Raw genomic sequence first — 14,288 nt, 5'->3', positions numbered from 1 at the left:
CTAGAAGGAGCCTGGCCATTTTTTTTAATGTTCTCTGAGTGACTTCTAATGTGAAATGAGGGCTGAGAACCAATGAGTTTGAGATTAACATGGGGGACATGAACCAACGGGAACCTACTTGAGATAGGATACACAGGAAAGACCTCAATGAATGATACCATTCTGAGATGGTATCATTAAATGGAAACCTGAAGGGCAGAAGGAAGCATGGGAAAGTTGGGGCATGGGTGGGATTCAATTCCTGGTGGCGAGCAGAATGAGAATAAAGGCACTGAAGCAGGAATGAGCTGGGGGTGTTCTCACAACAGAAGGCCAGTGTGGGTGGTGCAGAGTGGGCAAGGGGAAGAGTGAAACAAGATGAGTTTGGAGAGATATGCAGGGGCCAGATTATGCAGGGCCTTGTAGACCATGGGAAGCACACTGGATTTTGTACTACGTGAGATGAGAGCCAATGAAGGGTTTTGAGGAAGGGAATGATGTGATCTGATTTACTATTGTCTAAATATTACTCTTGCTGCAGTGTGGAGGGCATGAGTGAAAGTAGGGAAACAACTTAGGAGGCCACTGTGGTAGTCTAAGAGAGACTTCATGGTGGCCTAAACTAAGTTGGCACTCGATGTCCCTTTCCATTTACACAGCAGAAGCCTGAGAGCGACATATAAATGTATTCTGCTCAGATAAACACACACTCAAGGCCACCGTTTTCTGGAAACCTTCCCAAAGCTACGATTCCATAGATTGCTAATTCTCTGACCAGTGGCTCAGTTGCTGGAATATGTAGGCCATGCCCTGCCCAACAGACAAGGCCCCGTTGATTAGTTAATGGGAAAGATGCTTTCCAACAAGAACACAATACAGTGATAAAGAGATTTAAAATATTATGGCAACATTTGTTCATCTAAATTTTAGAGAGCTCCACTAATCCCCCAGCAATGGGTCTTTTATGCTTTCTAGTTGGTGGCGGCGGCAGGGGGGTGGGGAGAAAAAAAGAGAGAGAGAATGAGAGAGAGAACTCTGCTCTCAAGGGAGCTTATAAATTAGAGGAGGCGATCAAGACATGAACACAAATAGAAGTCACACAAGTTATAATGAGGTAGGTATCCAAAGGGGGATATAAATACAATCAATTATTGCTGTCATTTATTTAACACTCAGTTTATGCGGAGCACTGTGTTGGATGTTTTACATATGTTCTCATTTAATCTTCCTAACTCTATGGAATAGGTAATATGGTCACCCATGATGATAATAGCAGCTAACATTTATTAAGTGCAAAGAAAGTTCACCATGCAACACTGCTTACAACAGCAAAAGTGTGCCAATGATCTAAATATCCATCCATACGGGATTGATGAGTTCAGTTAGGAAACATCCACAGAAAAGAACACTATGGTGTTAAAAAGGATGAAGTAAAACTATATATTCTGACAAGGAAAGATGTTTCCAAAAGACTGTAAGTGAAAACAGCAGGTCACACAACATTCTCTCTAGCATGATTTGATTTGAATCATAGATCTGTGTTTATGAATGCACAAAACCATTAACCACAGTTATCTGGTAGGTTGTCAGCACAAATAATTACAGAGGGACTTTCACTTTCTAATTTATATACTTTTGTACGCTGTTGACCTTTACAATTATATTACTTTTATAATTGGAAAAAAAAGTACAGTAGTTTCCATTTTGCAAAACAAAACGAGCCATCTTAGATCATCCTTCATCCATCCTGTCTTTTGTAACTACAACATATCTTGGGTTCAGCAGTGCATCTGAAATTGTCTCTTGTAACTTTCTCATGAATGAGCTGAGATAAGGCAGCAACATATTAACCAGGTTATATAGCACAAGTGAAATGGATTGGCAATTGATCAAAGAATTTTACACAAAGCGTAGGTGGCAACCAGCAGAAAAGTCACCAGAGAAAGGCCACAGGCTTTTCCACTTTTACTAATTACTTAGATGACACAGAAAATGTACTTACAAGTCTGGAGATGACCCAAAGCCGGCAGGGATATCAAATATGTTGAAGAACAAAATTGAGATTCAAAATGAGCTCAGATGGGCTGGAGTACTGGGCTAAAATTGAAAAAATAATAATAATAAAGTGAAATTTATAAGATAAAGAAAAAATCCTCAAAAACTTAAGTCTATTTTGTAAGACCAAAATAAGGGAAGCATAGCTCAGCATCAGGTCACATAAAAACAAACAATTCAAAAAAGATCTAGGGGTTCGAGTTGACCCATAGCATAATTTGAGCCAACAGTTTAACATAGCTAAATTATTTAGCTGCTAAGAACAGAGCACAAATTTAGGCTGAATTAATTAAAGTAAGGTTTCTAATAATTCAAAAAGAGTCATGTACCACAATGTTCATTGCAGCTCTATTTACAATAGCCAGGTCATGGAAGCAACCTAAGTGTCCATCGACAGATGAATGGATAAAGAAGATGTGGCCCATATATAAAAAGAATGGCCCAGCCATAAAAAGAAACGAAATTGAGTTATTTGTAGTGAGGTGGATGGACCTAGAGTCTGTCATACAGAGTGAAGTAAATCAGAAAGAGAAAAACAAATACCGTATGCTAACACATACATATGGAATCTAAAAAAAAAATGGTTGTGAAGAACCTAGGGGTAGGACAGGAATAAAGACACAGATGGAGAGAATTGACTCGAGGACATGGGGAATAGGAAGGGGAAGCTGGGACGAAGCGAGAGAGCGGCATGGACACATATACACTACCAAATGTAAAATAGCTAGCTAGTGGGAAGCAGCCACATAGCACAGGGAGATCAGCTTGGTGCCTTGTTACCACCTAGAGGGCTGGGATAGGGAGGGTGGGAGGGAGACGCAAAAGGGAGGAGATAGGGGGATATATGTATATGTATAGCTGATTCACTTTGTGATACAGCAGAAACTAACACACCATTGTAAAGCAATTATACTCCAATAAAGATGTTTTTAAAAAGTAAGGTTTTTAGATTCCAGAATATAATTGTCACACTGCAATCTCTGCTGTTTTCTCCTGGAGTCTCCCGTTCCACCCTATGGAGCACACTCTAAGAGGACCACTGAGAAAGTGGAACACCTCCAGAGGAGGGTCTCGAAATTGACAAAGGGGCTGGAAACCATCCCATAACAGGAGTGGCTCTAGAAGGGACCAGAGACATGGGGCCTAAAAAAGAGAGGCATCCAGGGATATAGAGGCTTCCCACCTGCTTTCAGATCTCAAAAATGTTTTCCTATGGAAGGTATGCACTTATTCTGGGTTGCTCGGGTGACAGAATTAGGACTACTGCCACCCAGTGGTAGCAAGGAGGCAGATTTTCAGTAAACCTGTCAAAAAGGCTTTCTGATCTTGAGAAGGTCCTGCAGGAGGCTGAGCAGGCTGGTGAGACTGTGTTATTTTAAGCCAAGGCTGGATGAACAGATGCCCAGTGGCAGAATCACATTAACCTGGTCCCTTTCAGCTCTAAGAGATTACATCTTTCTCCTATTTTCCATGTCCTCCTCTGGACCAATGAGCCCTCTCCCTGCGGTCTACAGAGTGGTAAGGACAGCTGGGCAGGAACTACCGGGGCTGCCCCCTCTTGCTTATTGTTGTCCAAGGCCTATGTGGGCAAAACCCACTGCTTATTTTATACTTTTATTTCGTTTTCCTATCCCCCTCTATTGGGCTATAAGTACCCTAAAAGCAGGGATCATGCATGTCCTGTTTCTGGCTGAATCTCAGCCCCTGGAATATCAGTAGCATATAGTAGGTGCTCACTAAATATTTAATGAAATGACCACTGCATCCCAAAATCCGTGCCATTTTCTGCAGTCTTGATTTTTCTCAACAAAAGACATTTCAGATTTAAGAACCAGATCTCAAAATAATAGCAAGCGGTTGTATCTTAGTAGTAAGATTTAGGGCGATTTTGTTTCTGCTTCTCAATTTCCCCAATTTTTTGTTATGCAGCCATGTTACATTAATGATTACCTGGCCATAGTCATTGTAATAGCTAACATCTATTGAGTGCTTTCCATGTACCAGGCATTGTGATAAACACTTTACTTGGATTAATTCATTTAATCCTCATAATAGTCCTTTTCAGTTGGCACTAGTATTATTATTATTATTATTATTGTTTCAGTTGGCACTAGTATTATTCACATTTTAAAGACCAGGAAACTGAGAAACAGGGAGGCGATATGCCTTGCCCAAGGTAACACAACTAGTATCAGGCAGACTTCAAAGCCCATGTTATTAACCCCTGACATCAATATAAGATGAAACATGTTGATGATAATGACAACTAACATTTCTTTAGTACTAATCATATATCAGGCCCTGCGCTAAATGTTTCAAACACATCACCTCCTTCAATGCTCAGAACAGCGCCATGAGGTGGGAACTATTATTATGACCTACTGTACAGTACTAGGCCCTCCGGTAATGTAATCAAACACGCCCACTGCCCCATTTGGACTCTGCTTTGATTTCATAAGAAGCACGCTTTGTTGCATTTTCTCTTCTGCGTTCCAGCCAAGTGGAGAAGCGATCATCTGCTAGTCACTACTTGAACCCTCCACTCCGTGGAGATTAGGCCTCCAACACACATAATGTCAGCCCTTACCTGTGCTGTTGTCCCTTCCTAGAACGTCTTTCTTCTTCCCTCTGCCAACGCAATCCTACCGATTTCTTTTTCCAAATGCAGCTCAAATGCAACTCCCTCCAGGAATCCTTCAGTGATCAGCCCTTTCCACCACAATCTCTCTTATTACACAGTCTGTACATTTCATTCAGCCTGGTCATCTCTGGCTTTGCAGTGCTGACTCTCTTTCCACTGGCATATGTCCCTTTTTCTGAGTTAGACTAGAGCTCATGGAGGCAGCTAGGCCTTGAGTTCCTTGGTCTGTTAGCTGGCCCATAGTAGGTGCTCAATAAATATTTTGCTGATTTCAAAATGATACTATACTCTCACAGTTGTACAACTGTTCTCTTTTCAAATAGCTTTCATACATATTATCTCACTTTTGCCTCATAGCAGCCCAGAGAGGCAAGATCTTATTTTTCTCATTTTTACAGGTAAGTAAATTGAAGGCCAGGGAGGTTAAGTAAGTTGTCTCAGGTCACACATCTGAGAATTCAGCCCAGCCCTCTGGACTTGAAGCCCCAGATTCTTTACCCTAGACCACACCGATTCTACTGGAAGGTACCGCTGGCTGGGCGCAATGCTAATAACATTCCTATGAAGGCCTTGTCTTCATTCTATCACTGGAGCAAAAGCAATAAAGAGCGCCAAGAGGCAACGTCTACTGTTGGGATTGGGAAGGCAGTTAAATTCACACAGTGTGGAGTGAGAAGTGCCTGGTATTTATCAGACTATGTTACATCCCCCGCGAGAAGGGCACTCGGGACTGAACGGAATGTTGTCCTCTACACAGGCCAGCGTGGCTCAACCCTCAGCAGAAGAGGGGCAGCCCAGCAGGCACAGGGTGAATGTGAGAGAGCACTAGAAGCAAGAAAGCTGCTTCAAGATCCAGTTCTGCTACAATCTAGCTTAGTGATCCACAGCCCAAATCTGGGCCACGAACATATTTTCTTCAGCCCAAATAGTGTTTAAAAATATTTTCACCTGGTAAGCAACACAAAAACCAGAAGATTTTACATAAATATTCAGATGTCCAAGCTCTCTAGAAAAATCAGACGATCTAGCAACATTTAAAAAGTGGAAGACCTCACATAAAATTCAATTTCCAATCTTTCAAGAAAAAAAGATCTGGACACATGGGGTTATTTTTTCATCTGTTTATTACTTACAATATAATATGTTATGTTTTGATAAGTACCACAGAGAAAATATAAAGGAGACAGGGAGTTCTGAAGTAGTAGGGGTAGGGGGATCCTGCAAGGCCTACGGTTTACAGAAGGTGATCTGAGAAAGCCTCACTGCCGAGGTAAGCTATTCCCAGGACCATACTGGCCTGGAGTCCAGGAGTAGCTGCTCCCTTTAGGTGGGGCACATGGGAGAAAGGTTTAGGGGGTACCAATACCCTCAACATACCAAGTGGGTAGTAAAAAGACACTGATGTTGGTCCCTGAGAGTTGAAACAGAGTTTTAAGTTAAATTAAGTTAAATTAAGTTAAAAACTTAAATTTAAGAAAATTTAAGTTTAAAATTTGATTTCACAAAAGTAACAAAAGAGTTTCAAATGGTCAAGTAAGTATCAAAGTCTGAAAGAAGGAGCGGAACAAACTGTGTTTACAAAGCGTTCACTAACCAATAGCAACTAAACACCCCAGTTCACTCAGACGCATTTTCTGTCTAATGGGGGTCAATGCAATTAGCCTGATACCTATAGCAATACCCCTACCTTGCCCTTACATCTCAGGCCAGGGCCATTACACAGTATTAGAACTCATTCTAATTAGAGAGCAACCAACTCTGTCAACCCAAGCATAGCATGGGAGAGACGGGGAGAGGAGAAATGGGTCCTGCTCCATTCTCTGGTTGGCCATTTCTTGTCTGGGCTGGTACTTGACAGATAATTTCTCTGGATACTAGTGTCTCCAAATGGAAGATAGTATCCTCTAGTGTATTTCCAACATTTTGGGCCATGATCTAAAGTAAGAAATACATTCATATAGCACACGTTACGGAAATATATATTATATATGTGTGTGTGTATATATATGTATACAACAAACATGTCCTGAAGCAATCCTTACCCTTACTGTGTGCAGTGCACACTGGTATTTCCTAGTCCATTCCTTTTTTTTTAATCCTGGTCACTACCCACTAAATTGATTTTCTGAGTGGGTAATAATTGGCAGCTTGAAAAATACTACTCTAGACCAACGGAGTTTTTGTTAAATACGTACTCTTGTGCTCCATTCCAAACCTACAGAAGCAGAACTTCTCCAGGGTGAGGCCCAGGAATCTATATTTTTTACCAAGGACTAGCCATGCACTGGCATTAAGGAATCACATTTCTCCTCAGGACACAGAAGCAAATAACATCAGTAACAGTCATTATTATCAAACACCTACTTCATGCCAGTGCTGCTGGCATAAGAGCTTTCCATTCATTGACTCACTTAAATCCTCCCAACAACCCCACTTTATAGATGGGAATACTGAGGCTCAGAGAGCCTTTGAAAGACACAGATAGAGAGGTTAGGAAAGTGGTGGGGCTCTGATTCATGTGGGCTCTGTTCCCACTCTTACTGACCCCTCCCACCCTCTCCCTTCTGTAGCTCCAGAGACCTTGGATCTGTCCTAGGTGTTCCATACCAAGATGGTCCAACCATCAGAGGCAAGGAGCAGACATAAAACAACAACAAAAATAGGTTGCACTTATATTGAGTTTTTACTGTTTCCAAAACATATGTGTGTTTATTTTCTCCACAGTTAAGCCTTTCAGATATCCTGTGAGGCAGAAGAGGCAGTTAAAAAAAAAACAGACCAAAGACGGGAAGTGACTTACCCAAGGTCTCACAGCAGGTTCAGAGCTAAGCTGTCCACTCTGACTTCCCCAGGTAGGGTCTACAACTGCACCTGGGCTGGCTTTCTCCAGAGTTCCCAGCTCCACTTCGTTTCAAGTCTGTCTCCCTTTAAGGCAGAAGAGGAAGAAGAGCTTGTACTTTCTGCCTCCCTCCCTACGGGATTTACCATCAACTTCTGAAATGAGCACACTCTGTATACACACTGCCTGAGGGACGGTTGCCCTGAACCTCCTCCACAGGGCTGTACTTAGGGCTGGCTGCATTTCTATTTTTGCTGTGCAATTTGAAAAAAAAAAAAAAAAAAAGCTCTGCACTGTGCTTCAAAGAAAAAAGAAAAATAATGGATTCCATGATGAAAGGCAAAGGCACCATCCCTCCCACAGAGGTTAAATGCCACCAGCCACTAGCAAAGCAATGTTTGGAAGTCTCTGCCGAGCAAAATGCTGTGAGCCCACGGAACACCTAGGTGGTGGATTGGACCAATCTTTGTGATGGCAGAAAGAGGTTGGAGGGATGAATGACCCCCATTTAGCTTCCTTGGCTGAGGTCCTCCCTCTGTATAGAACATCCCCTCTGTTTCTGCCATAGAGAGGGGTGTTGTTTGCAATGTGTATATATTTATGTGACAAATGACTAGCTATTTATCAAACACTAACATTTTTCTTCACCCCTTCCCCTTCACAATGCAGTTTGTTCTGTCTCTCCCCTTAACAGCTTCCAAGGATCATCTACCCCCCCGCCCCGCCACACATGCTTAGTGAAAATAAAAGCAAGCCATCCTTCTCGGCCTCAGTCTCCCCATCTATAAAGTCAATGAGTTGAACCAAATGGCTTGTTAGGTCCTTTCTCCAGTTCTAGTATTCTGATAAAATATGTGGGGAACCCCCTCCCGTATAGCCCACAAATTTGCGATACAGGCTATGAGCAGGGAGGGGCAAACTGATGTCAAATTGTGTTTTAAACAGTTGTCTTTTGTTAAAGAGGGTCCAAAAACGTGGGATAAAGAAAAAAGAAACATTTCTGTTATGCCCATGAGCAGGCTAACATCCTTAATGATGAGGATCACTCCGCTTTTTCTGTCCCTTGCTTTATTTTTTTTTATTCTCTTTATACGTGGTCAGGCTGAAAAGCCTACCATGTCAGTTGCCTCTTTCCCACGTGTCAATTTCTCATCTCATGTGAAGGTGCCGGGTGCAATCTAGCCCTGTAATAGCTGAGGTTTCAGCCGTGGAGAGCTTCAAACTAACGCCATTATCACCTCAGTGGAAGCGCTCCACTTGATGTCAGAAAAATTGGAAGAGGTGTTAAATTTGCTTTGTGACTGCAACTCCCTTTTAGTTGGGTGAGGCTGGCTTAGGATTTGATGGTTTTATAGATTTCAATATCAAGAAAGGAGAAAAGATCTCAGCTTTTTAATTTATATTGTCAATCACCGAAGTGGCTCCTTGCCCACGGGGACACAAACTAGATCTGCACTTGAGGCTGCTTTGCCAACACGGCACGTGACCCTCTCCCACCTGCTTCCCGGGGCTGGGTTCAAGACGGTGAGACTGCGCCGGGGAAACACTCCCAGGGCATTTCAAGAAAGAAACCAGAGGAAATCAGAGGATTCTCACCCTTCCACTGTACAGCAGAGAAACGCCATTCAAACTGCCTGCATTTGAATCAAGTGACTGAATCTCCTGGGTCTGCTCATCGCCAAATGGGGATAATACTAATAATACCTCAGAAGGTTACTGCTGAGAGTAAATGAGTAAAGTGCCTAAAGCAATGCCCCACCACGTGCTAATGCCTCAATAACTGCCGGTTATGCTGACTATTATCATTCCTTCTGGCCAAACCGGTCTTTCAGCTTTCTGATGCTTAAACAGCTTGCATTTTCCGGCCATCTCATTTCACCAGAGGATCTGAAAGTGCACTAGTGATGGGGGCTGAGTTGAGGTTCATCTTATAGCCATTCGGGTGGGTCGAAGTTGGCCCATTTTCCTGTTCCTGTCCTGTTATTTATTCACTCAGCAAATATTTATTGATCACCTATTACATGGCAAGCTCTGTACTAGGTGATGACATAATACTGAATAAGATAAAGTCCTTGCTTCATAGGGTTAGCACTCTAGAAGGGGGCAGGGGGGGCATGGTACAGGGATGAACTTGCATGATCCGGGGTCCTAAAGCCAGGATGCCTGGGGTTGGGGGTAGGGCACGGGAGAGGGTGGTATGAGATGAGGCTGCAGACGAAGGCAGGGGCCAGATCATTAGAGCCTTACAGGCCAGGTAAGGAGTTTTGTCTTCATCCTAAGAACACTGGGAAATAAATGGAAGGGTTTTTAAATTTTTATTTATTTTATTTTATTTATTTTTGGCTGCGTTGGGTCTTCGTTGCTATGCGTGGGTTTTCTCTAGTTGCGGTGCGCAGGCTTCTCATTGCGGTGGCTTCTCTTGTTGCGGAGCACGGGCTCTAGGCGCGCGGGCTTCAGTAGTTGTGGCACGTGGGCTCAGTAGTTGTGGCTCGCAGGCTCTAGAGCACAGGCTCAGCAGTTGTGGCGCACGGGCTTAGTTGCTCCGCGGCATGTGGGATCTTCCCGGACCAGGGTTTGAACCCGTGTCCCCTGTAGTGGCAGGCGGATTCTTAACTACTCTGCCACCAGGGACGCCCTAAATGGAAGGTTTTAAGCAAAGGATCAATGTACTCAAATGTTTGTTTCAGTTCTTGCTGACGGCTGTACGGCTTTGAGATCATTGGGGGGCAGGGCTGCCACTCTCTGATACAGTGTCTTTGTGTGGATTACAAAAAAGACACCCCTTCTTCAAGTTAAAAGCACAAAAATTAGGCTACAACCTAAACCACTATAAGTTCTGCCCAAGGGAGTTTACCAGAGTCCCGGCAGGCAGCAGCCTTGGCTGTGTGCACCCACATTCTTCTTACTTATGCATTTCTTGCCCCTAGAAAAATGTACCATCAACAGCACTTTGCACCCCACTGTTCCACCGCCTCCCCCCCGCAAGATGAGGCAACTGTGGGTGGGAGGGATGGGGCTTTAGAATGTGAGAGCAATGGGTGGTGAGTGAGAGAAGTGAACTCAGGGGACACCCAGGGCTTGGGCAGGACAGAGCCCACTTGTGCCACCAAATGTGTGTGTGCGTGCGCGCACGCACGTGCGTGCACGCATGTGTGCTCTCCGGAGTCTGTACGAGACCATGTGTACTGGTATAGGTTTATGTAGGAACAGGCTCTCTTCCTCTGCTCTCAGACTTAAAGCCAAGAAGCCCAGAATGTCTGCACCCATCTGTACCCTCTTACGTAAGTTAGTAAGCATCTATGATAAAAACGGCACATCCAGAGCTATGGTGCCCTTGTGCAGTACACAGCCTGAACATCCATGCACGAGAGCACTTTGCACTGAGTTGAAGAAAGTAGACCAGTTGGGGGGCTGCAGGAGTGGACCAGGAGAGAGATGATGGTGGCCCACACTAGGTAAGAGCTGAGGAGGTAGTGAGAGGTGGGCAAATTCAGGATGTATTTTGAAGGCAGGTCAGCAGATTAGCTGATGGCTAGTACTTGATGGAAGAGGCAACAAGAGGAATTCAGGATAATGACTAGGAGTCTGACTTAAGCAACTGGGTAACTGTAGTGCCATTTACTATATGGGACTGACAAGAAGAGGAACATCGTAGGAGAAAAATCACAAGTCCTGCTTTGGGCAGTTTGCGTTGACTCCGGCTGCCCACCTAAGAAGCTCATCTATCAGCTTCTGTACCTTAAGCTCCTTCCCACTGACATTGGTAATCCCTGCTCCTTATCTATGGCTTAGCATGTTTCTTTTTGTGCCTCCTTTGGCCTGAGATGAAATAATGATTTCAGTCTGTTCCTACCAGTTTCTCAAGATTCCTCATTTATTGACAGGCTCCTGGTCCCTCTCAATCAATATATCTCTCTCTCTCCCTCTCTCGTGCATGCACGCACGTGCGCGCGCACACACACACACACACTCACACTTACCATTTCCCAATGTCCCTTTTTCTGAGATCTTTGTCAAAACCCAAAAACCTTCCGCTTTGGGGAGTACACCTTCATTCAAGGACAGGGATTCTCCATCTACCGCTGCCAAGAAGCCACCCAGAGCTCCACCACTTCACCCAAACCCTCTCCCCAGGACAGGAAAAAGGTACTTGGAAGATGGAGCAGAGTCAAGTGAGCTGAGAAATGAGCCAAGCACTGACAAATTCAAGAAAGTAATGCTGACCGGGGGCGTGGGGGGAGGCATTAATCAGGAAATCTTAAGGTCACTGCAATCTCTTTGATTGCGTTAACATCTAGTAGAAGACTACAGATCGATTAGTGCTACGGCAGAGGGGAGCGGGAATTAAGCTGGAAGTGTACTGCCCAGAGCTGCATCTTCCATAGAGAGAATTAATGCCAGCAGATGAAGCCAGATCTCCTCATTCCTGGGCCACGCACATTCCCTTAGAACCCACTTCCTCCCTAGACACATATCAGGCCATCTAGGCACCAAACACCTTTCATTAAATTGCCCCCTTGTACACTGTGCCCATCCTTTACCCTAGATCACGCTACCCCTTCCCTCCAAATATCCCTTTCCCGGGATGGCCTAGGGAAGGCTTCTGTAGAATGAATCACACATGGTGATCCAAGTAAGTCTTTGGGGTCTGCCCTTGTTCCAGCCGCTCTGACTCTTACTTCCTAGAGGCCCTTGCACCTTGCTCTTAATTTGCCAGAAGAGGAAAGGAGTCCACCTTTTTCAGTGACAGGTTGTGGACCTGTCTCCCATAAGCAGAAGACGCCATGCTGTGGTAGCTTTGCCTCATTTCGGCCAGCAAACCGTAGCGACCTGAACTGCATGGGCCTTTTAGGAGAAGCCGACTTAATGTGGACAAGCACGAGAAAGGAAATATCAATCGATAACAATTGTTGCTTTTCTTTTTTTTTTTTTTTTTGGCTGCGCTGTGCAGCATGTGGGATCTTAGATCCCCGACCAGGGATCGGACCCGTGCCTCCTGCAGTGGAAGCACAGAGTCTTAACCACTGGACTTGCCGGGGAATTCCCTGCAGCTCCTATTTCTCCAGCTCCAACCATGTGCCAAGCACTAGGCTAAGAGCTCTATATAGGTTAGCTCATGTAACCCTCAAAGGAAGGCGTGTATGGTGAGTATCACCATTTCATAGCTGGAAAAAAAAAATGAGGCTCAGAGACATGAAGGAACTTGTTTGAGGGCCCACAGCTAGAAGTGAGCAAAGCCAGGATTTTAAACCCACACCTGTCTGATGTCAGAGCAAGTACTCATAGCCCGCTGAGTGTGCTGTGCTGGAACCAGAAACATCCCTCTATTTTCAGCCTGTCTTCCCTTCACAACAGATGTATCCAAAACCATTGTGATGACTCCCACATGTCTGGCTCTAGCCTTGACCTCTCTATTCACCGTCAATCTTTTTGTTTCTTTGTTTGTTTTTGTTTTGTTTTGATTTTGGGCCACACCTAACGGCATGCGGCACACGGGATCTTAGTTCCCTGACCAGGGATCGAACTCACACCCCCTGCAGTGAAAGCATGGAATCTCAACTACTGGACCACCAGGGAATTCCCTCAGCGTCAATCTTAACCAACTCCTTTCTACTGGATGGTTTCTTTCCACACATGTCCCCTAGTCACTCAAACTTAAGACGCCTAAAACTCATTTTTTCTCCCAACCAGCTCTCCACCTAGATTTGCCTCTTTCTGTCAGTTTATCCCAATTCCCAGGCTCCTAACTTCAGGACGATCCCCAACTCTTCTCTCTCTGACCACATCTGATCAGGCACCAAATTTTGGTGATTTCCCCTCCATCATGTCTCTTGAGTCTACACTTTCTTCCATTTCAAATGCTTCTTACACACCTTTTGACTCAACCAAACACACACACACACACAAAGTTACAATCTCACAGTTCCCATGCATGGGTCCAGTCCTGCCCAGGGTATCTCTGGGCTGAAAAGGTATCAGCCAGGGTTGTGATTCTCATCTGAAGTTCCATTAATATAAAGTGTAAAAGTGTACTATAAAGAATCTCCATATACTCTTCACTCAGATTCCTCAAATGTTAACGTTTTCCTACATGTGCTTCGTCCTTTTCTCTCTTTTTTGTACATATTTATATTGACATACACTATTATTTTTCTCTGAACCATTTGAGAGTAAGTTGCAGACATCATGCCCCTTTATCTGTAAAAAATCAGTGTATATTTCCTAAAAAAAACGAGGCTATTCTCTTATATAGCCACAGTATAATGATTAAAATAAGGAAATTAATATTTATATAATACTATCATCTAATCAAAAAACTTCTTTCAAATTTCATCAATTATCCCAGTAACATCCTGTAGACCAAAAACAAATTTTTTTATCTGATATAGGACTCAAACATGGATCAATCCTTGAATTTAGTTATCATGTCTCTCTAGTACCAATTAACCGGAAACAGTTCCTTGGTCTTTCATGACCATGACATATGTGAAGAATACACTGGACTCTGATATTTTATACATTTTATCTCACACTAGACAGAAAAGCAGAATTCCATAACTTCCCAACTATGGAATCATAGAATATGGAAGGAAACTTAAAATGAACTACTTACTCATCTAGGTCCCAAGCTGCTTCCATGCACTCCTCACATGGCCATATCATTTACCCAACATTTTTCTTTAAATTAGTTCACTTTTTAAACTTAATTTCTGTGGTAGACAAAGTTCTAAATATGATCCCCAATGACCCTTGCTCTTGTAAAATTCCCTCCCC

At 43.7% G+C, this 14,288-nt stretch overlaps 1 protein-coding gene across 1 annotated transcript in view; it reads right to left on the bottom strand.

The window, feature by feature from the left end:
- The window catches only part of PAK3 (p21 (RAC1) activated kinase 3), a 237,386-nt gene extending 229,787 nt beyond the window's left edge, over positions 1 to 7,599 (bottom strand). Inside the window, exons 1-2 of the mRNA XM_032619848.1 lie at positions 7,476 to 7,599; positions 1,982 to 2,076 (exon numbers count right to left, since the gene is read on the bottom strand). The gene's annotated coding sequence lies outside the window, so the exon portion shown is untranslated. The remainder of the gene's footprint in view (positions 1 to 1,981; positions 2,077 to 7,475) is intronic.
- Between the last annotated feature and the right edge of the window lie 6,689 nt (positions 7,600 to 14,288).

This window comes from Phocoena sinus, chromosome X, assembly GCF_008692025.1.
Source record: "Phocoena sinus isolate mPhoSin1 chromosome X, mPhoSin1.pri, whole genome shotgun sequence".
Taxonomy (NCBI): domain Eukaryota; kingdom Metazoa; phylum Chordata; class Mammalia; order Artiodactyla; family Phocoenidae; genus Phocoena; species Phocoena sinus.
The sequence above is the reverse complement of the archived record's forward strand: the minus strand, read 5'-3'. Positions and strand labels throughout refer to the sequence as shown.